Raw genomic sequence first — 24,237 nt, 5'->3', positions numbered from 1 at the left:
CCATGATTTTTCTGATTGGTTGATTGCGAAGAACACTACATCGGACAAAGCGGACGCATTCATCCTCTTCGCCTGCATGAACATCAGTTATCGGTCAAATGCCATGACATATCTTCACTTATATCAATCCATGTAGACAACTGTGGATACACATTCCACTGAAAAAAAGTGGAGATCTTGGATAGAAGTGATTCTAAAAACACTAGAGAATTATTAAAAGCATGGCATTCGGGTCAATCAGCAGTCAACAAGCACATTGAAATAGAACCAATTTATCAACCAATCAGAAAAATTATAGACAAGCATAGGACCAAAGATCAAACCAATGGGAGATACAACCAAAATAAAGAAGTAAACAACAACAGGTTCGAGGTCAACAAGAACGAAACAACATCAAGGTCTATAGGACAAGATGCTAGCCATATGTGGAGAAATTCGAACATCACACTTCTACTTGAAGTTTGTGCTGATGATGTCGTTCAGAGGAACGATGAAAGCTCCATGACCAAACCATCCAGCTCAGAGAACCAAACTCCATCAAAATCATCCACCTGAGCTATAAACCTTTTCCACGATCACAATAAAACTATGCTATACTACCGAAACTGAGTGATACAGAAAGTAATGTTGAAATAGCCATGCCCCTTTCTCATCAGTGATGGTGCAAATAGTCAAGAATCATTGCTTCATAATTGGATGTAAGTTAAAGACTTCGAAAAATAGACAATGAAATCCAATGTAATTACCTAATTAGAAGTATTCAGGTATAAAAGGTGAAGAATATATTTGAAAAATGGGGATAATTACGATAAATGAACAAAGGGTATGGAAAATCATAATCAGTAAAATCGTTTGTTAAGTTTAATTGGCTTGAAAAAGAGATAAGAGTGTTCCCATACTGCAAAGATTCGAGTGCTTAGCTTGAATCGCAACAGCACTTGCTGAATATAAGATGCGAGATCAAATTATATAAAGAAAAATAGTAGGTGTACGATAAATTACCCTGAATAATTTATTCCTATCCAGTACGTGACCACTATCAACCAAGTGTGGTAGAACGGAGCAGTATGTTATTTTGGTTTTACTCTCTTTCAACCATGAAGTGAGGTGTTTACTAGCTCATTGGTTTACTTTTCTGGTTGTACGTCCCATAAAGTTATAAGTGAAGGAGCAGCCAAATTCTTGACATGTGAATGTGACAAAACCAAGTAACTCATACTTTGGTTGAGTGACGAGCATAGGTGAGCTAGAAAACAATAGACCAAGCTGAGCCTCATCAAAGATCACTCTCTGTTTTAGTCAGTCTACCCCGTAATTCATCACTAGCTATATCTTCGTTGAATTTTAGGTTCTGGAAGAGAGTTTTTTTTACCAATTTTCTCTGTCACTATCTCTCAATAGAAAAGGAAACTTCATTATCTTGAACCAATTATCCAAGCTACTATACCTAATTTTATCTACATCTCCCAACATTAACACATATTTGATGGTAATACAACAAGAAATGTGGTAATCCTTCAGATTGTACAAGAAAATTTTATTTAAATTACTTGAAAAGTTATAAGAACCACAGTATATACGTTTTGGCGAAATCCAAATCAGAATACTTTTGACTAAAATATCTACCTATAACAATTCTTTTCAACGGACCTATATCAATTTATATATTGTTCGTTTAGTTGCAGCAAAAGTGATAACAGATTGTTCGAAATCACTAAATATTCCAAGTCCATATTTCAATGAATTTTTCTGAGGAAAATTTCTCAATGACTGAAGTTTTGGGATGCGAAATACAAAGGTCAGAAGTATAACCCATTGCACTAAAGACTATAAGTATTTCGTCTTGATACTGAATAATCATAACTTATACAAGTACAATGAAAATAGGTTTCAATTGATTTGAAAATATAACTGGGTTTTCTAATGATGAAGAATATTTGCAACTACGGGTGAGGATTTTGAAGGTATTAGATCCTTTGTTGCTATATAATTATGGAAAACCACTATTTTAATTGCAGTTCAATGGAACTAGCTGTTGTTCAAATATGAAAAGTTCCTAACAACCCATTTGTTTCGAAGTAATTGCTGATAATATTGTCTAGAATGACTATGAAAGCTTGACAATCAAACTATCCAGCTCAGAGAACGCAATGTTACCGTGCATCTACGTTTAAATTTAATGCACCCTAGTTTTGTGTCAGTTAGTTCATTAATCATGCCAGTTATTTCGATTAACTAAACGTAACAGCTTTACTTTAACCGCTATTCGTTTAATGATAACCTTCATTATTAGTCGAGATAAGTTCAAAGACTTGTCGAAAGATCACTGGACATTCATTCTATTCTGCCTATGAATCTCAGTAATATTTAGCATATAAAAACATGTATTTCATTGCTTTCAAAGTGATTTGAAACTATACAGATTTATATAGAATCCATTTACAATAATCAACTGTAAATAATAACATAATCAATTAATCTCTGCTACTTTGTCCTCCGGTTATCATGAATTAATGTTACAGTTCATTTTAATGGTTAAGATCATGAGTCAGTTGAAGCTAGACCACCATGGAAAACCTGGAAGCACTGGAAGGCCGTTTCGTCCTATTGTGGGACTCCTCAGCATTGCGCATCCTCGACCTTGCCCCCCTGCGAGGTTCGAACCCAGGACCGACTGGTTTCGCGCGCGAGCACTTAACTGCTAGACCACTGGGCCGGCATCCAACGTAGTTAATGTCTAACTTTAACTAATCCACGAAATTGATTGACATACACCATTGTCTTCAGTGAGTGACTATCTCACGACGGACCTGGTTGAACTCCACTGGTCACTACTTCTCACTAGAACTCCAGGATATACCTCGCGAAGCCAGTAACTAGTGAGCATATGTTGATTAATATCAGATGGATTTTGTGGAGATTGTAGTAATTTCAATGGTTAAGATCATGAGTCATTTGAAGCTAGACCACAGTGGAAGGTCCTGGGTTCGAATCTCGTAGGAGGGAAAGGTCGTGGGCGCGCACGGCTGAGGAGTCCCACAATAGGACGAAACGGCCGTCCAGTGCTTCCAGGTTTTCCATGGTGGTCTAGCTTCAACTGATTCATGATCTTAACCATTGAAATTACTACAATCTCCACAAAACCCATTTGATAACAATTCATTTTAAACTTAAAATAAATTGAATAGAGTAACTTTTATATTAGTGATTTGATTACATAAATATGAACAAACTGGGCCATAGGTCAGTTAGTAATTAATTTATATCCCAGTAAATATAAAAATCCATTCATCAATTGGTAAAAAAATCATTTCACCTCGAACGATATCATCCTGATCAAATTGATAATGAACCCTGGAATAATTCATTGTTACAGGTTATTTTATAATCACGACAGGTATATAAATAATAATAGTAATAATACTAATACTAATAATAATGATAATAATAATGACAATTTTGACTACTATTGAGGCATTTATCATCCCTATATCTTTATGCATAAAAGTATTATCAACATTAAATATTGAGGTTATTTTTTTTATTGAAAGAAGAGTTTTCTAAAAAAATTAAACTGTTTTCTCTTTCAAATGTATTTGCAAATCGTTTTCTATGCGTATATGTGATTATTAGTGTGTTGTAACATGGACAATATGATAAAACTAAATTAAAATCATTGTTCTTTCATATTGTTTAATGTGATCAATGCAGAGTGAATCAAAATCATCTATTTAATGGTTTAAAAAAGATACATTAATCTAATGATATCATTATTGTTAACCGATAATGATTATAGTTTCATTAAAAGTGACTATATTATTCATAGAAAATATGATGGTTATTTCTAATTCTAAAATATTTTATTAATCATAGAAAAAAAAATTTATTAGTATGGAGATATGTAGAGATTGTAGTTTTTTCAAAGTTCAAATCATGAGTCCATCAAAGTTAAATCATCACTGAAAACCTAGAAGTACTGGACGGCCGTTTTTAGTAGGAAACTCCTCATTAGTGCACATAGATGATCTAGTTTTCGGGACTTGAACTTAGAACGTTCAATTTTGTATGAATGCTTAACCACTGAGTCAGCATATAGCGGTGTTAATATCTAAATAAATAACCTATACCTCATATAGTGGAATGATTGAGAACATTTTTATATCAGAAGGGGTTTGTGGAGATTTTAGAACTTTCACAGAATGAAATCATGAGTCAATTGAATTGAAGTCAGACATTAACACCATTGGGTACCGGCTCAGTGGTCTAGTTGGTTAAGCGCCTGGCACGAGACTGATAGCTCCCGGGTTCGAATCTCGCGGGGCGCGGGATTGTGGATGCGCACTGCTGAGGAGTCCCATACTAGGACGAAACGGCCGTCCAGTGCTTCCAGGTTTTCTATGGTAGTCTAGCTTCAATTGACTCATGATTTCAATCTGTGAAATATTTTTATAGTCATAAACTTTATTGAATTACCTCACATTTGACATTTTCTTAATTTGGCTTCAATTCATAATGGCAAACATATCAATTTGATGATAAATTGCATGAAATTACATAGTTTGAAAGTTAATTTCCTGAAAAAAAACAAGAATTATGAACTATTCAAATTATATTATTTGTATTTACATTGTACAATGTCACTAATTTAAAATGTTCATCATCATCTTCAAACAAAAGAAAAAAATGAAAGAAATTGAACGGAAACAATCTATCCATACATGCAATATTTAGATTTACATACCAGTTTCATTATATAATGATCATTTGAATTTTATATTCACTTTTAAAATAAAAGTGATATCATATTATATGTTATAAGCATTAGTTTGTTTAAAATAATCACAAATAAATTCAATGATTAAAGCGCTTAATTCTAATTGTAATAATGATTAGTGAATAATTGTTATTATTAGAAAAAATATTTATTTGACCTTTAGGATAAATTAATTGATTTTTAATTGATAATTGAATGTTTATTTATTTATTTGTTGTTCTCATTTTTCTCAGATAATTGAATTATGTTGTTTTATTAATGTATTAATAAATAAACAAGTAAATGATATAATTAAATATTCTAATTTCAATGTTGATTTACTTAAAAGGTAATTTACTTTCTAGATCCTTATATGAAAATAAACTGAAATTGATAGAATGAAATATGATGCGTGTTTTTCATTAAACTAATTAATTTTTATTTATTCTATTTGTAGTCACGCAAATGATTTCTTATTAAAGATAAATAAGATTTTATTCACTTAACAAAATAGTATGAATTCAATGGTTAAGATCATGAGTCAGTTGCAGCTAGATCACTATGGAAAACCTGGAAGCATTGGATGGCCGTTTCGTCCTATTGTGGTACTCCTCAGCAATGCGTGTCCACGACCTCGCCCCCCCTGCGAGATTCGAACCCAGGATCTACTGGTTTCGCGCGTGAGCACTTATGATCTTAACCATTGAAATTACTATAATATTCACAAAACGCATCTAATAAAATGGTATTATTTCAATGTATCATGGTTAAATAACTTAAAATTTTTTTATTATAAAATCATGATAGTTTGAAGTGAATTTATTGAAATAAAAACTAAAAGTATTTGTTGATTGTTTATTTACATGTTTCAAGGTAATTCTCTTCATTAACTTTAAATAGTAGGATACTTACTGGTTAGCGTTTTTTTGAGCAAGTTAGTTTTTACGGGATGGGGTCGCTAACTCCATGCTCAACCCTCCTTCTTTACCCGGGCTTGGGACCGGCAGTAACTCTAAAATGGATACAGGCGGAGTTAAATAGTAGAATAGTAAAAATAATAATTTATTATTGTATATTGTGTACTACTGATGTTGATAGATATAAATAGTATGTATCATCGATAGAAAGTGAAATGCCCGAAGGCAGAAGGTTAAGGAGATCAAAGTAAAGTGAATGAGAAAAATGAATGATTGGTGTGGAAATGAAGGAACAGTGAAGTCTGAGATGATTGATTGACATTTTGCAAATGAAGTATTTATTGTATAATTCCCAGATTTTACTAGGACATTCTGTATTTTTTTTATATTCAAGTTAATTTAGTTGTCTTCATTGCTGTTCTCCTTCACTTTATCACACAAATATTCATTAGTATTAAGTTAAAAAAGCGAATACTATCCAATAATTAATTGCCAAGTGTTCATCAGTGACTAGATTCGTGAGGGGATTCTCGGGGTTCCAATGAGAAGCCGTGTTCAGTAGGGTTAATCCATATCAGGTAGAGACAGGTATCTACCTCAGTACAATGGAAAATATTCGCTCAATTTCTTGGATTCGTTGATGTTAGACATTAACACCGTTGGATGTCGACTCAGTAGTCTAGAGTTGAAGCGTTCGCGCACGAGACCGATATGTCCTGGGTTCGAATCTTGCGAGAGGGATAGTCGTGTAAATAAAAAACGTTAAAATAAATTGATCGATTTTAGGAACTGTAGTTCAATTCAATGATCTATAAATAATAATGATATTTAAGTATGGTATTTTATTTATTAATATCATTTAACAATATATTAACTAAATGTTATTATTGATAGAAGTAGATAAACGAGAAATCATTATTTTTGTCTATTAGTCATAAGCTAGAATGTTCTATGTATCATGTTGCTATGTGGCACGAATAGTTTTATTGGATCATTTACTTTGTAATTAAGTCAGTCAGCACAAACTACTTAATCATCATCAGAATATAATTTAGTGTTGTGTTGCAAAAAATGATTTCCATTGTCATTTATTCATGGTTGTTACATATTTTTGAGCATACACCATTTATAGTTCTTGTTATATACATAATAATATCTACTTGATGTTACCTTATTCTATAATTCTGTGATATATAGAATATTACAGAAAGCATTGATATTGGTTGCTGATTTGTTTAGTCCAGTGCACATTTTAAATTATTATTTTATCATGGAATTTAGTTGGATTAATTCACTAACATCTATCAAAGGAGGGATTTTGATAGTTTAGTTCTTACATTTAATTAGGTTTTAAGATTAAACTAATTTTCTTAAACTGTTTCTTTTAACTATTATCATTGTCTATGAAGGAGATTAACAAGTGATTACTTTATCAAATGAGTGTTTTAACTCATTTATGATGTTTATTTGAAGAGTAAAAATTCATTAGTAAATTAGTCATAGATTTTTAAATATTTTTCACCCTAACTGATGAACATGTAATCAATATAATCAACACTTTTATAATCCTTTTTTATGGTTAAATTTATAAGTCGATGTAAGCTAAACCACAACTGAAACCCTGAAAACAATGAACAGTCGTTTCTTCCTGGTATGAGATTCTTCAGAGTTGGTTTAGCTTAGACTGACTTGTAAATTCCGACAATGATCATGTGCTCACTAACGACTGGCTTTAAGATAGATTTCCTAGAGTCCTAGTAAGAAGCCGTGACCAGTGGATGCGTACTGTCGAGGAGTCCAATGCTAGGACTAAACGGACGTCCAGTTTTTCTAGGTTTTTAATGATGGTCTAGCTCACATCGACTTATGAATTCAACTATTAAAGTCACTACGATCTCCCCTAACCCTCATTCTAACAACTTCCACAATTAGCATCATCGTGACAAGAATACATTAACGTTTTCTAAAATTTGCAATATTTCGGAATGGTATCTTTTAAATTGAAATAAATTTTAAAAGTAGAAAATGACCCTATGATTTTCATTTTCAGGCTTGACTAGCCGCATATTATCTAGTGTGTATCAATAACGTAATTTCTGTCAAAATTTGAAAGAAAACAAATAACATTTTGAACTTGGTGTGTTCCTACTCTATTTTTTTCATAAATAGAGCTTATTACTGTTCTAATTTGTTAGTAGTTAATGGTTATTTAAAATTGGTATGAGACATTAGTGAAAATTGTAACATTTACTTGTAACTGTAGGTTTGAATGATTAAATAAAAAACAATTGTAATTATCTCATGTAAATATGACATAGGAATATAATTGATGTGATTGGATTCAATTAATTCCATTTTTGATTGAGATTATGAATCGATTAATGTTAGACCACTATTGAAAATCTGGAAGCACTGGACGGACGTTTCGTCCTACTATAGGACTCCTCATTAGTGCGCGCCCACGATCCCTCTCGCGATATATATATATATATATATATATATATATATATGAATTAAAGAATAACTGTGCTTTTCAAATTACATTTTGTAATCTAGTGTTAATATAATAGTTGATAATTATACCTGAGAAATAAAATTCTATTTTGTTCCAATGAACAAGTGCATTGTCAATACGCCATTGTCAAATAAAAGTCTATAAAGCGATTAAAATAGTATAGATGAAAATTTGTTTTTGTTAGTCTACCGACTCACTAACAGTTAGAAGGAGGTTCTGCAAAAATTTGCAATCAACTGACAATAAAGCTACTATGTTTTGTATTGAAAGTAAGCGAACAATGATTTTCTATGATATAATGACATAGAAACATTGTAGTAGGCAAATCTAGAACAGTAAATATTCACTTATCTGATTGTCATGAATGATTGTAGGTTGCAGAGCAATATTGTAGATAAAATAACAATGACAACATTTTGCATGGTAAATATCTGACAAATGAAAGTACACAGATGGAAAGTGTATAGAATAGGTGTTAGTCAGTATTATTATAAAATTATTGTTTTGACATTCATTTGTTGCGCCATGGAATTATTCAATTTAATCATAATATGGTATAATACAATTCGGATCCTACACTGTTAGAATGGGATGGTATATCGAGTTTTAAATATAATTTTTATGCAGGTGATTTTCATGTCGATTCAGTGTAATTATTACTCAGTGTGTTCTACTGATGTCAATCGGAACTGAAAACTCTAGAGGCAGAAGGATAAGAAGATTGAAGAAAGAAGAACGAGAACAGAGAATGATTGCTGTGGAGACGAAGGAACAATGAAGTCTGAGACGATTGATTAACATTTTGCAAATGAAGTATTTACTGTATAATTTTCAGATTTTACTAAGACGTTGTGTAATTTTGTATTTAAATATATTTGGTTGTCCCCACTGGTGTTCTCGTTTACTACAAATCATTATTTTATGTTGATTATTTTATTAAGATTTTTCATTTGCTTAAATTATACTCAGCAAAATGTTCAGTTATATTAGTTCAGTGTGATTTTGCTTTCAAACGAAAATTATTCAGTTTGTAAATTCTTTATCGAAAAATCACTGAATTCAAACCGTTTACAGCTAAGTTAACTCAAATGTAATTTATATTTTATGGTGGCTTTACCAAAAGTAAATCCTACTTGAAGGATTTGTATTTTTGAGTAGTTAGGGTTAAGAGTTGAAGAAGCTTTTTGTTTTTGGTTCAAAAGTTGCAGAAGTGATCACTGTGATGGCAGACCATCACATTTATCAGTAGCTAGCATCAGCTAGTAAAATTTGAAGATAAAACTCAGTGTTAAAAAGATATTGATTGAAGGAGTATTGAAAATCGACTAATACTGAGAGGCCATTGCATACACATTTGGACTACCCAACGACAGGCTTTCAAAAAATACAAGGACTATTCTTATGATGCCATTAAATTATTAAGTTGAAGTCCGATGACTAATAATTTTTATTTCTGTTATTATGTGATGTAAAGTAGCTTGGGACATCTTATTTTAGACACGTATCTTGACATTTTCAAAGCCTTTGTATGGTTGACGACGAGCTTCTATAAGTAAACTTTCATGTTATGGGATAAGAAATCCCCTACTTAGATGGCTTAATTATTCACTCGGTCGTCTATATCAAGTTGCTAAATTAAACTGCTCCTTGTCCAACACTCTTCAAGCCACATGTGGTGAAGTAAAATGTAGTGACTTATGTCTTTTGTTCTTTAAAGTGTATACGAAAGATATCTGCAATTTCTTCGCAGTTTGTAAATATTTTCTGTATTCAAATGGTCTTAAAGTGATGTAATTCTTTACTCATGAGTTTAACTAATATATCAGTGGGAGATTAGATGGTGGTTGGAGGTAGTCAACAGGAAACCCTGGACCCGGGTTTCGTGCTACTTGGCACTCGTCAGCAAGGTGTACCTGTAATCTTGAGGGAACTGGTGCTCCCTGGCGGATTCGATCTCGTGTCACCCAGCTTCACAGTCAGAGACGTTACCACTGAGCTATCCGAGCCGTGACTAACCTCCTGTAGGACTGAGATGTAATCACAATTGATTGATCACTGGCTGGTGATACATAGTGCCCGCAGTGTCGAGTCACCTAGACTGGTGGCCACATTGCAACATGATCGATAGCATTCGATCTGCACTAATAAGGACTAGACAAGCATGAGATTGATCACCATCCAGTGATCAATCAATTGTGATATCAGTGGGAGATTATTATGAGACCTAATGCTGCTAAATATGTAATTTAAAACGTAATACTGTTATGTGTGGAGGAATTTATTTTGATTTCAATTTTGAATCCGCAGCAAATGGTAAGGTGCTATCTGGGTTTAATACTGTGGCGCATTCAGAACTCTGTTGTTCTCACGATCTGCCCTCCTCGAAACACATCTCAAAATATAATTCTTAGTCTAGATGACTTAGCCTTGACTTAACCTCAATAACAATGACTAGTGTATTATATTATTCAGTATGTGTTGCCGAACATTTCTAAAATACAGAACTTTTACTCTGAGTTGTGTTCGCATTAAGGCTGAATTTAGATAAGAATCCTTCGTGCTAGAATTTACTCTTAGTATTCTCTGGATTGATATTATTCCAAATTACAAATCCACGTCGTTTAATCTAAGACTTGTTTATTCAAAAGCGGTTATTAGAACTAAATCTAATCTTCTATTTAACATACTACATCAACTGATACAATCAAGTATACAAAATCGCTTAGTTATAGGATTCGTACCTTCTTGTTAAAAGTAAAATAATCTATTCATCAGTAAAATTATAAGAACATGTGCTCACTAGTGACTAGCTTCGTGAGGGAATTCTCGGAGTTCTAGTGAGAAGCCGTGATCAATGGAGCTAATACATGTCGGGTAGAGACAGGTATCTACCTCAGTACAATGGAAGTTGGTCGCGCAATTTCGTGGATTGGTTGATGTTAGACACTATCATCATTGGATGCCGGCTCAGTGGTCCAGTTGGTTAAGCGTTCGCGCGCGAGACCAACGGCCCTGGGTTCGAATCCCGCGAGCGGGATCGTGGATGCGCACTGCTGAGGAGCCCCACAATAAGACGAAACGTCCGTCCAGTGCTTCCAGGTTTCCAAAGGTGGTGGTCTAACATCAATCGATTCATGATCTCAGTCAAAAACGTACTAATCTCCACAACCCCTAAACTAGAACATTAAATGTTTGATCATTGTCATATAATTTCGTTACAGTTTCATCCTTTATAAGCTATAAGAGTTTTGATTAATGAATCTCATCTATTTATTCTTTTATTTTGTCTATCTGTACAAACAAGTAACATGCCAAAATATACTCTCAAGAAGAAAATACTTACCGTGTATTAAAAATCACATTTTTCTTAGTGTTAGAATTGATCACTTAAATCATTATTTCATTTTAAACAAAGATGGATAGTGGCCACCAGTGGAATCCAGGACGCGCGTTTCCTCCTACTTAGAACTAGTCAGTTGAACGTACCTGCATCTCAGAGTTGACATTCACCCTGGGACTCGAACCCAGTAACGTTCACTTCAAACGCCGTCGCCTTATCCGTTTAGCTATTGAATCCTGATAGCCATTTGCTTGTGTAATAAGATGTAGTTTAAATTTATTTGATAAGGAACTGATCAATTGCAGTCTTAAACATCAATGGGAAGATTCAAGCAAACAATACTAAATGAATCATTATTTTATTTGTCTTAATGATTAATTTTCATTATGATAATGTGTAACAAGTTGTCGTATCTTTCACATTTCTGTTTAACGCAATTGATATAACGATTAGATAATTAGCAAGATATTTCATGTGAAATCTCTCTAAAGCCAACCGTGATATAAAGCTTAAGATCTGAAAACACTTATTCGGTCAATTTATGTTTTTAAATGAAATTTTTAATAAGAAAATTAAGTTTTAGACGTGTTTACTTAAGTCAATTACAAATTCATAATGTGTTCGTCAAAACTTTAAATAGAATATTAGTTAAAATACCAATAGCACCAGAGTAGAATATCAAACTGATTTCTTTGCTCCAACTCTGAATGATGAATGATGTATAGAAAATAAATCTTATGTGAAAAATATAACTGAATGAGTTAAATAAACCTGATTAAAGAATTCATAAAAACACGAAGCAAACAACAATTTCATTAATAATCAATAATGACCAATGTAGAAACAGTGATGTGATTTACAAAGAATATATTGTGTAATTGAGGCTTAACTATTCCACATGTTTAGTATTGTCATGTTATTTTGCGGTTTCTTGAACACTATATGATTATGATGGTAAACATGAAATGTTTTTAATTTTATTGAAATAGTTTTGTCATGTTTGTTTAGTCATTTATAATTTTGGAAAGAGCAAGAACAATGATTCTAGCAGAATAACATGAATTCATCTTATTTCTTAAGTTGTCGTCAACTGCTTACAACCTGTGATATTTAAAATCATAATTACATAATGGGTTTAAATTACTTACATGACAGGGTTTTGGTTGGAAGTTATATTGGAGACATGTTAGTATAGTATAGCAAGTGTATAAATAAATTTAATAGACTGAATATTGTGAATAGATACCCTATGTGAAAGAACATTCTACAACATTGATGGTGTTAACAGTTCAACCGATCAGATACAAGTGATTACACAATGAGCAAATACTGATAGGAATAAAATGAGTAAAGCTCAAATGATAAAATAAGATTATTAATTTGGAAGATAGTTGAAATAAAACTCAATGTTATAATAAATGCAAGAAAGAGTTAAGAGAAAAAGATTACTTATGTATTTAACTTGATTTGCTTTTGTTTAATTTCTGAATGGTAACTAGTAGATAGAAGTTTTAAATGGACTTATAAATAAAATTTTACATAAATAAAATGACAGGTATCTTATCTAAACATACATAACATTTAACGTATTTACCCTTTCTTTTCAAGTATATATATATATATATATATATATATATATATATATATATATATATATTAACAGCGGTAGAAATATCTAAGTGACGTTTTAAGGAAATTCCTTTATTTTTAAACTGTCGGTATAAAAACAATGTATCTGTTTTTCAATCAATTTGAATGTACACTTAACAGAATTCAGATATAACTCTATTCATATTTTGTGAAAGTGGTTGATATAATAATAAATTGTAGTTGTATACATAGTTATCATGTGCAACAGAAATTATGATATCAATTTGGTGATTTTAAAAAACGCGATTAATTTATGAATGACTTCCGAGAGATGTTAAAGTGATCCACCTATATATTAGGGTTAAATGACGGTTATAAACTGGCGTGAGGAATTAGGATTAGGATTTATAGTTGGACATTAAGGTTAGGAATTAGTGTAAAAATTTTTATCACTAAGTGATGTCATCTATAATGACAAAATGATGTTTAAGCATTCGGATGAATGAATTACGCACCAATATTCAAGACCTGTTATCTTAAATCGGATTGGTTTGTCCAAAATAACTCATGAATCAGAAAACTGTGATATTTCTCAGTTTGATATTAAGGAATAGAACTTAATAGACGATGACTTAACTACTATGAATTCATATTTTCTTGAAATAAAGAAAATTCACTCTTAGTGCATTTATTGAATATTGAAAGAACTTAACATGATTTTATGCTTACAATATAAATATTTAACATGTAATGTGGAAGCATAATACATTTCTTTCTCATAATGAAATATTCTAATTTTGTTTATGTTATATCCTGACGGGAATTATGAATAGTAACTGTTGGAATCTATTTCTGGACTAATACTATACATATATTTTTATTGTGTAATTATTAAGTAGCTAAACTATACAAATTCGTGTTTCTCTTATTATAAGCTTTATTTTGACCCATAAACTATCATTATACGATTTACCGTTCGTGAGTTCTGCCCTGTCTATTAGTTACACACTCCCACATTCACAGCCACTTTTGACTAATTCTTGTACAAATGTTATTTTCCATTTTACGGTACGATATGGTCTGTTTCGTTTGTGTATAAACCCAGTATGTTTGAAATACATGATTCATATCGCAGAGGCTGAGATTGGTGTTCTGGACTCAACAGGTAGGGCTAGGCAGAAAGAAGAACCGATAAGGACTCTGGACTGTTTGTACGGGTTTCATGTGTCATTGATCCGGCCGATAACTCACTGTTCTCTAACTGACGGCATTACTAAGTTGTATATTAATAGGGCGAAAGGCCACAAGTTATAGCAATTTACAATGTAACTCTTGTTTAAATGATATTTGTGCTGTATGCTGCTTGTGTCGACAGACATAAGTATTATGCAACACCAACCAGAAGAGGGACGAATGGCAGCAGAAGTCTATGAAGGTCAACTTGAAGAAAAGAGAAACAGAGATAGAAAGGAATTATGACTTGCGGGAATCATAAAGAATGTGAAGGACAAATGATGGAGTTTTGCAAATGAAGTACTCAGTGCATGATTCTCATATTTTATCAAGAGATTCTGTAATTTTTTATTTCAATACAATTGATTATCCCCATATGTGTACTCGTTCACAACAATATTTATTATCTTACATACTAAAGTCTATGAATATTTAATTATGTACTTGTTGATTATTAAATTTTCAATGTACTTCAAACTCAGATTGCTAAAGTATAGTACATGATCAAGTGTATCATAAGTACTACTTGCAATTCAATCTGTAGTAGTTCGTAGTATAATAACAGAATTACCATTAGTCTACATCAATTGAAAAGAATAATTAATATAATCTATTCAAAAGTAATATTTTGTGTGAAATTAAGCGACCAATTATTAAACAATAAATTTGACTTACGTCTAAAAACAGGAGAGTTTAGTGTTTCTGATTTGTAGTGTTTTTAGGCAAAAAATTGACTTCATCTCCAGATTTTTAAAATAGCTTAATGTCTAAGTACTACTTTTATTTGTCACTATTTTTTAAAGTAGATGGACTATAGCTAGCAATGTAATCCAAGATATGTGTTACAGCCCATTTGGGTCTCGTCAACTGGGTGCACTTTCATTTCATTACTGTTAGTCACGTTGGGACTCAAACTCAGAACCTAATACTTTAAATAGTATGGGTTACACACCAAGCTAGTGAGCTCAAATGTTTACTATCAGTGGTTTTTAAATTCTTTGTGATAAGAATTGTAATGAAATGAACATGAGGTCCATTTTATAAAACTTCAATGTGCATTATTTGCAAACTATATGATAGTGATTTATGTTACTAAAATATTATTAAACAGAAAGGTTTTTAACAAGAAACCAATAATCATTAATAAAATCTTCAGGTAATTTACGCTATTCGCTCAAATAAATTTCGAATAGCAGGTGACTTGTACATGATATAAAACAAACTAATGACTGGATATATCTCATGAATTGCGTTTGTACTATGCTGACAAAACGTTTAAAAATTCAATGCGTACCTGTGATTAGTTTTTGGAATGATCTGCTCACTTGTAATTAACGTTTTCGCAATAACTCCATGAAGTGACTATAAAATACATGAAAACCCCATATGATTTTAATTTCATGAACGTTTCGTTGACATTATCTGCTTTGCGTCCGTAATTACTTTAGTCTATAGATTATGAAAACTAAAATATAGAATAAACAATAACTATAAAAAGGATTAAACATTTGTTATTCTCATTGGAGTACAACTGAAGTATATGCATACTATTCACGAGTTACTAACATTACTCATATCTGATCTTAAATAAAAAAACTAGTAATGTTTATCACACCAGAACAAATAAACTATTCGTTGCCTCTTAATCATAAAATGCTCCTTTATTTGAATAGCTATAATACATTTCAACTAAATAATTGTTGATTAATATCCCGTGCTTCCAGGCTTTCCATGGTCGTCTAGCTTCAATAGACTCATGATCTCAACAATTGAAATTACTAAAATCTTCACAAAACCCCATCTAATACTAATATCAGATTAGTTCATATTTGTATAAATAAAGTAGAAAATTTGTAAGTTATGTTACGTAATCCAAAGATTACTGGAAAAAAAGATTATTAGCAATTTCGGACAAAATATTTGCGATTACAATTTAATTTAATATCTCGTAGAGATGATGATTGTAAATCATAGTAACACATATTTGAATGTATAAGTGAACAATATGCACTTAAGAAATGATTTGTATTTTCTATCTAATCTACATATGAACTGTAAATATTTATTAAAGATATGAAAAAGCGACGAGATCATAATTTATGGCCGAACCAACCACGTATAAGATAACAGGTTTCAGATTATGACACGAAATTCACTCATCCATTTGGTTAAATAGAGTTTTGATATTATAGTTGATGTCAGTTTGTGGTGAGAACCCTAAATTGAATTCCTAACCCTAATCATCAACTGTATATCACAGTTCTTATTTTTCACACAAGTTTGTAACCCTCATTTGGTACTGGTTATTAGGTGGATACTCTCAAATTCAGTCTAGCGTCGCTCAAAGGTCGTCCATAAATTAGAGTCTCACCGAAAAAGCTAATAAAGATTTGATATACACGAACAAAATTTAGTTATATGTCAGACAGTAGTAGTCAATGTCGTGTTGTCTAATCATTAGTACTCAGCTGAAGTTCATCCACCACAAAGATGAGTAACTTGATATCGTGATATAATTTGTACGGTTTTAGATAACTGGATATGAACATTCTATTCCACAGTCAGAGGAGTGGTCATCGGGCTACAACTGAGTCAACCACTATAGTAAGTAGGTTAAAGGATTTTAACCGATTATTTTGAACGACTTATCAAGATGTATTATACAAGTTTACATCAGGATGAAGTTTTAGATTCCGACAAATGAACAAACGGTAAACAAAATATATCATTGAAGTACAATAACATTTTCTAGTTATTATAATATATATAACTAAATTTACAGTTGTCCGTAGTGTTTACTATATTCCTTTATTATCAGCTTATCATAATTCGATTGAAATAAGTCTGATATATTAAATATATCTACAAAGTTATTTCAATAGTAAAACCACAGTCGTTTAGTGAGACAAATCGTAAAGTAAAAGCTTTCACACATGTTTACCGAATTGCTATGTGATAGTTCCCATTAGTTGTTTAAGATTAAAGTTAAAACGCAACGGAAATGGACATATTCGATTATAAATGATAAGATCTCGACTTTAGAAAAGAGCTCAAAATGTTGATTGCCAATAAAGATAGGTATTTAGTTACACGCATAATGTATAGTGTAGAACAACACATAGTGTGAGATGTTAGACTAAGCAGTAATTCAAGTGTGAATATCCGTTTGACTGAAATTAACGAGATGTATATAAAGTCACACCTAATCACATGATAAGTTGGATTTCTATGAGTATGGAAAAATTTAAGTGTTATTGAATATACTTAGTGTATATTTACTTAATTGTAGTCAGTATTAAAATTTATTTTCAGATTAGAGCTAATTTTATTTTTCTACTTTGATCTGTTCTGATCAAAGTTGAATATCAATTTATTCGTGTTAATTAATTAAAAATCAAAAGTTTCCAGATTTTTTTAGACGATGATCAATTTGTCTGTTGATGAAATGAAGTTAATTTGTTTTCATAGGAGGCGGATAAAAACACTGAACAACTTTAAGGATGTACAATTACTGCTAGAATCCCTGAGTAGACGATTACTGATCTAAGTTACAAGTAAGGTTTTTCACTGCTTCAGATTAATGTGAATTTAATGATCAAGTTATTTAAAGCTTAGAAATATACCCTATGTTAAAAAACTGTAATGAATAGGCTGCTAAACATCTGATGAATGAATGAATGAGATTTCAGTTATAATTTATTCATAATGAATTTACCGTAGGTGACATCGAAACTTTTAAGTTTTAGTACTTCCGCTAGTAGTAATCATAAATAAACACAAATATGTAAATCAGTCAGCCATTTAGTTGAACTCAACGTAGAATCTGACATATATGTTCATCGGTTTACGTTACCATACCACATAAAGATAGCGAGAAGAATTATTCCATGAAAAATCTAAGAGCAGTTGGAGTAGTAGAAAAGGTTAGGTATGGGAAGGATGTAAAAGTAGAAGATGTCGGAACTCAGGTTCCAGATGAAGATAAATAGTGTATGCACATGCGGTGTTGTGATCAATTTTGACCCATTTAACCCATAGTCTCTAACCATTGGCTATGATAATAATGCTGACCCTAAATATATGGTCTACATCTGCTAACATGGCCCTGTCAAAATGTCAACGAACTTATGGACTGATGCCATGCCTTAGTTTGGCTGCGCCTGGCTTTCTTCCAACACACCACTAAACCATACAACATTGCTTGTTAAGGTAGACGGTGGTTAGGCATATGTAAAACTTGTTCCAGCCATATTAACTGATGAAGATTTACTACTTTATTGGTTGACTTCCCATCCTTACTTGGTACCCATTTTCTAACCTCAGCACTTCTCACTCAATGTTTCGAAGATAAATAATCGTTGCTTTGAAGTCACATGTGATTAAATACTAGTAACCAACGAATATCCTTTACTCTTAATGGTTGTTTTTCACATCCATAAAGCTGAACGGAGAGAAGTGCTGTGAAGTGAACCTGTGTTTTTGTTGAAATACGGATATATCTCCTGAGCCACAAGTGACGCAAGTTAGCAAAAGCCAACCGAGCCTTTGGAGTTATTGGCTAGATTTTGTCAGACGTCGGCCTATTGGGACTGGTGAGACTCCAAAGATAAGTAAAAGTGTTGATACGCTCAAATACTTCAATTCCTATCATTAATTCAGGTGCTGACTCAGGTTAGTCCTCAGGAAGCTTTTTGCATTTGGAGGGAAAGAATAGCGCTTTAAAAATGCTTGTATCGTTGCTTAAGGTGGTTGTAGTACTCTACATTTTGCCGGTGTCTTCACCAAGCAACCCTATGCCACCTATGCATTCCAGGTGAACAAGTGAATCATACGGAACGAGGTCGATTTCTGATAAACACAGCGATGAGGCTTTGATCTCTAAGGGAATGTCTATGACGAATTTAAATAAAAATGGAGGTAGCGGGCAGCTCTGATGAACAATACTCCAGATTAACAATTCTACTGGCAGTTGGTCGTAAGCTCTAACTTGACCAGTAGTTTTCGAATGGAGAGCCTGAACAAATTTGATGTACCTTTCTGAGACGCCTTTATATGACACATTACCATAGAGCGTCTCGATTAGCTGAGTTAAATCCCACCATAAGATCAAGGAATAAAACTTTGGTCGGATATTTCACACACAAAGTTCCTTTCATCATTTTTAAAAGAGCAAGAACAAAGATTCTAGTAGAGTCTACGGGGAATGTCATGTTTGTGAACCTTTGGTAAACCATTGCAAGTGGAATTAGGAATCATTTTCCTTTATTGACGTTCCCTAAGAATGCGTGTTACTCGTTTTTCTGTTGAATCAGTTAAATCTTCGTTGAATTTTTCTACCTTGAATCTCAGTTTTTCGTCTAGGATTGACTTCATTTTAGTGGTATAGTCAGCTGTATTGATTAAGACGACACTTGAACCTTCACTCGGTCGTAAGATCATTACCTCGTTATTTCGTTTGATGTGTGTCAAGGCTGTCAGATGTTCTTTGATTAGAATATTAGACTTTGGTGTCGGCGAAACGAAATATTCGTTGGCAATATCAACTGACTTTGATTCGAACCACTCCTTCTTTTCATCATTCATTGGGTGCAAATCTCTCGGCTGATCAAATAGATTTTCGAATTGAGCCTCTGTACAAATCTTTTCAGTACTTGCTTTTGGTATACGAAATTTGAGTCCCAGTAATAGGGCCTCTGTTTCTATATTACTAAGCTTCATTTTTGACACGTTATAGATAAATTTCGAAGGATTTTTCGAAGACTCTAAACATAATTGTTCTCTCACCAGAGTTTTGGATATAGGTTTATGGAAATCCTTGTAAACCTTGATTTGAAGATCGTGAATAAAGTTCATGAATTTTATTTAACCTATGATATTTAGATCATTAAGCGCTTGATCAAAAGCACTAGCCTCAGTCCTCAATCTTGTAATTAGTAAGTTCGTTGATTCAACGTGAGATTTGGTAACAGTTGGATAGACATACACAAATAAATACAGAACAAACAATGTCCTAACGATTTTTTTATAATCGACACGTTGTATAAGAAAGGTTGTTATTTCTGGTCGTTTGCTTGGTGTATATTAGTGGAACTATGATTTATTGAACAACAATCTATAGTTCTGATACATAAATTAATATCGAGATGCTATCAAATATCAAATAACATAATATAGTTGAATAGATTTAAGCTAAAATACCAATTATTGTTATCTTCAAAAACATCATAAATGTATACTGTCATTTTATGTCAAGCATTCATGATGTTGCCCAAAACGACCAGAATCGCTTGATCATTAAATCATTCAACTTACAGAATACATTACAAAACGTGTTATCATGTTAATCCAAGTTTCAACCATAATATTTTATTACTAAGTTTATTGTTGAATATGTGCTTTTCGATTTCGTTATGAGTTGTTGAATAATGAACTTATTAAATACTTATAAAGGATTTTTAATGTGTGTAAATGAAAGGTTAATGCTGAGGAACTAAATTACATCTGAAATGTAAATTATGCGAAATGACATGACAGTACTCAGGAACAAATTATCGAGATTTGAGTACAATGTTCATCCGAAAAACTTCATAATTTATGTTACATATATTTAAAGTTCGTTGATCCTCTGTGAGTGTCATTTTTGTACAGTATAGAACAGACTTCACAGTTAAAGATCATTGCATTGATAATACTAAACAATAAGTGTAGTGAAAGAGAACTCAAGTAAGGACGATTGAATGTAATTGAACATAAAATTACCGAACATTTTAGTAAAATCTGAGAACCATACAGTAAATAATTCATTTACAAATTGTCAATCAGTTGTCTCAAAATTCACTGTTCCTTTTTCCAATTGTCGATCAATCATCTCAAACTTCACTATTCCTTCATTTACACAGTAATCATTCATTGTTCTCATTCTTTTTTCTTTGATCTTAACGTTCTGCCTTCGGGCATTTCATTTTTGATTAATGATACATACTACTAATATCTATCGATATCAGCAGCACACATTACATAATAAATTTAAATTTGCAACTGAGTTATTTGACTGATACAAATATCCTAACTCAGTGATTGAACTTATTTTTTAAAGAATATAAAATTACAATTATGATCAGATAAAATAATAATGTCCAATGAAATTATTATCGAATATATAATTTTCATAGAAAATAATAATTTGTTTTTTGTAATGAAAATTATTATGATAGAAAGCAATTAAGAAATCCATTCAATAGAGCGTGATTAGATTATTGCTTCAGGTAATTGAAAAGTAATAATTGTCATTCAAACAAACGGTTTATGATATCTGAAAATATCGTGGAAATAGAGATAATGTATCTATGCAATAGAAATAAAACTAATGTTAAGTCAAGATGAATCGATACGCTTTGTATGATAGGATGTAGACATAGTTACTTGAATTAAAAGCTATGTCATTAAGCAATATATGAAATCAATGCTTTACACGTTAGATTTTACAATATTTACAACATGAGAAGACAGGAATCTATATGAAAGACGGACTAAAATGTTAGGACGTTTTAGTAAAATTCATTAGTTTAAATTGTATCGCTTTGAAACAAGATGAAAAGAAGTCAGAAATGGAAGTGCATAATTGAAATTAATAACATACGATCAATTTATACATTGCGTATGGTTTAAACTTGAACCATGAGGAATTGAATATACTGAAAAGATGAAAAGCAACAATTTAACCCTATTCCTAAAAAGATAGGAAACAGAAAAAAGTCAAAAGATCAGTACATGCTCGATAATCAGAAATATGAAAAGGTTATAGAAATAACACTGTATGTTGTTATCGACAATGACCCTAGAACTCATAAAGAGTTAGGAAACTAAAACAATAACCAAATTCATTTGAAAAATATAAAGAAAAAGGACATCGAAATCATCCCAATATGTAAAAACTGTCAATTTCTAGAAAAAAATCAAATAATTTGAGGTCAGCACTGGGAAAATGTATGTTTCCACACCTCTTGAAATGAAAGTATTAAATTTAGGAGGATGAAATGTATTGAACGGGATTTTTGTATTATGATCCATCACTGGATTATCGAAATGAATAAAATAAAAATTTCATTGGATAAAATTAACTCATAGTTAATTAATTTGTTTTGTATTAAAAAAAACAGTGCGGCCGTCTAAATTACAAATCATGAAATATAGAAGGATGAAACGTCCACCCAAATCTTCACTGGTTTTCTAACTTTACTTTCTAACCTAAATGAAAGATTTTACATTTGGACCGTTTTTTGATCTGTTTAATAAAGTTTATCCATCCATCATCCTTCAATGATTTGTTTATCGTCAGCTTCTTTCTTTCTTTGGAAATCATACATTTCTTTCTTTATTTCGCAATTTCTTACAGTTAAGATTACGACATTGGACGGTGATATTGCAATCGTTTACGTTCTCAGTTTCTTGATAGCCTAATAGGTAAATAGTGTGATTTAAAGCGTATAGTAGCTACCAATATTGAAATGATATGAAAGTATTCAAAAATCAAACACTAAATAATAAACCACTTGATATAAAACTGAAATTTTTAAGTTGATTGATTACTAAGTGTTAAATCAATGTGATACGTGTTTAATCCTGATGGTTATCTTCAACCCACTAACAACTGTATATGCCATATAGAGTATAAGCGTATCTTGTTAATTGATTACAATGAAAATTGATCGATGAATATCTATCAGTACTCATCAGCTCCACGTACTTATATTCTAGTGTTAATGTTCCCATCACGATTCGAATACAATACAAATTGTTCCAAACACCAATGCGTTACATGCAAAGATTATGAGTCCAGTTAGCTACTAACCTATTGCTATAACCATTATCCATGAAGTCGAGTTATGTATTAATATGATAGTAGTTATTTATCCATTCATCTCATTTTGATTCAACTTACTAATTCATCATGTACTTACTATTTGTCTATATCTTTTCCTCTATTTTTAGTCAGCCCTCAATGATTTTTTTAAAATAAGTATGAGTTTATAATATATCATATTGCTGGAACTTCTGAATTAAAAAAATGAACGAAACGTAGAAAAATAGTTGGATAGCTTTCCTACTGTTGTACTAATTCTCATAATAACGGTTTCTTATTGTGTTTGTCGATTTCGATTGAGATCATAAATGGATCAATGTAAGTCCAGCATTGAAAACCTGAAAGCACTGGAAGGCCGTTTTGTTTGAATTATCAAAATGGATAAAATAAACTCATAGCTTATTAGTTTGTTCTGTGTTAAAAAAACAAACAATGAGACCGTCTAAATTATAAATCATAAAATTGACATAATATTCTGATGTTTAGGCTTCACTGAAGTTTTAGTTTCGCGGGTTTTTCATTGTTTATTAATTATGAATTAAATAGCAATTTTCATTCAAGTGTAATTATTAGAAATAAATTTGCGTTACTGTTACAGTTCCATTTCATTTGTTATGAATTTAACAAATTAATCAGTAGTATATTTGTTTCGTAAACAATTAATTATAATTATAGTCTAGTTGAAGTGAATGTTTTTTAATTCAACTTTATTTTTATTATTAAAAGATGCATATTACCGCACCCCGTTTTTTTTTAAAAAAAATAAGTAGTCTGTACTGAGGAAGAAAAAAAACGTTCAAAATTTTACAAGTTCATTATAGATTCATTGTGAAACTAATAATGCTATATGAAATAGAGCAGAGAAAATCATAATGTGTAGTATGAATATAAGGAAACTAGACATCGTGATGAGGATAGATACATAAAATATTTTAAATTTATGATTAGTTACTCTCAGATATTTATAGTTTAGAAAAAGTAAATAAACAAAAATTTAATATATTTGCTTTATAAGTTAAAGTCATA

General features: G+C 31.6%; 1 protein-coding gene across 1 annotated transcript in view; it reads left to right on the top strand.

Annotated features, from left to right (window-relative positions):
• Positions 1-9,033, top strand: part of MS3_00006603 (uncharacterized protein) — a gene marked incomplete at its 3' end in the record, with an annotated part of 44,787 nt that extends 35,754 nt beyond the window's left edge. The window contains exon 18 of the mRNA XM_051214764.1: positions 8,813-9,033. The remainder of the gene's footprint in view (positions 1-8,812) is intronic.
• Positions 9,034-24,237: the final 15,204 nt, after the last annotated feature.

Source organism: Schistosoma haematobium, chromosome 2 (genome assembly GCF_000699445.3).
Source record: "Schistosoma haematobium chromosome 2, whole genome shotgun sequence".
NCBI classification, from domain to species: domain Eukaryota; kingdom Metazoa; phylum Platyhelminthes; class Trematoda; order Strigeidida; family Schistosomatidae; genus Schistosoma; species Schistosoma haematobium.
The sequence above is the reverse complement of the archived record's forward strand: the minus strand, read 5'-3'. Positions and strand labels throughout refer to the sequence as shown.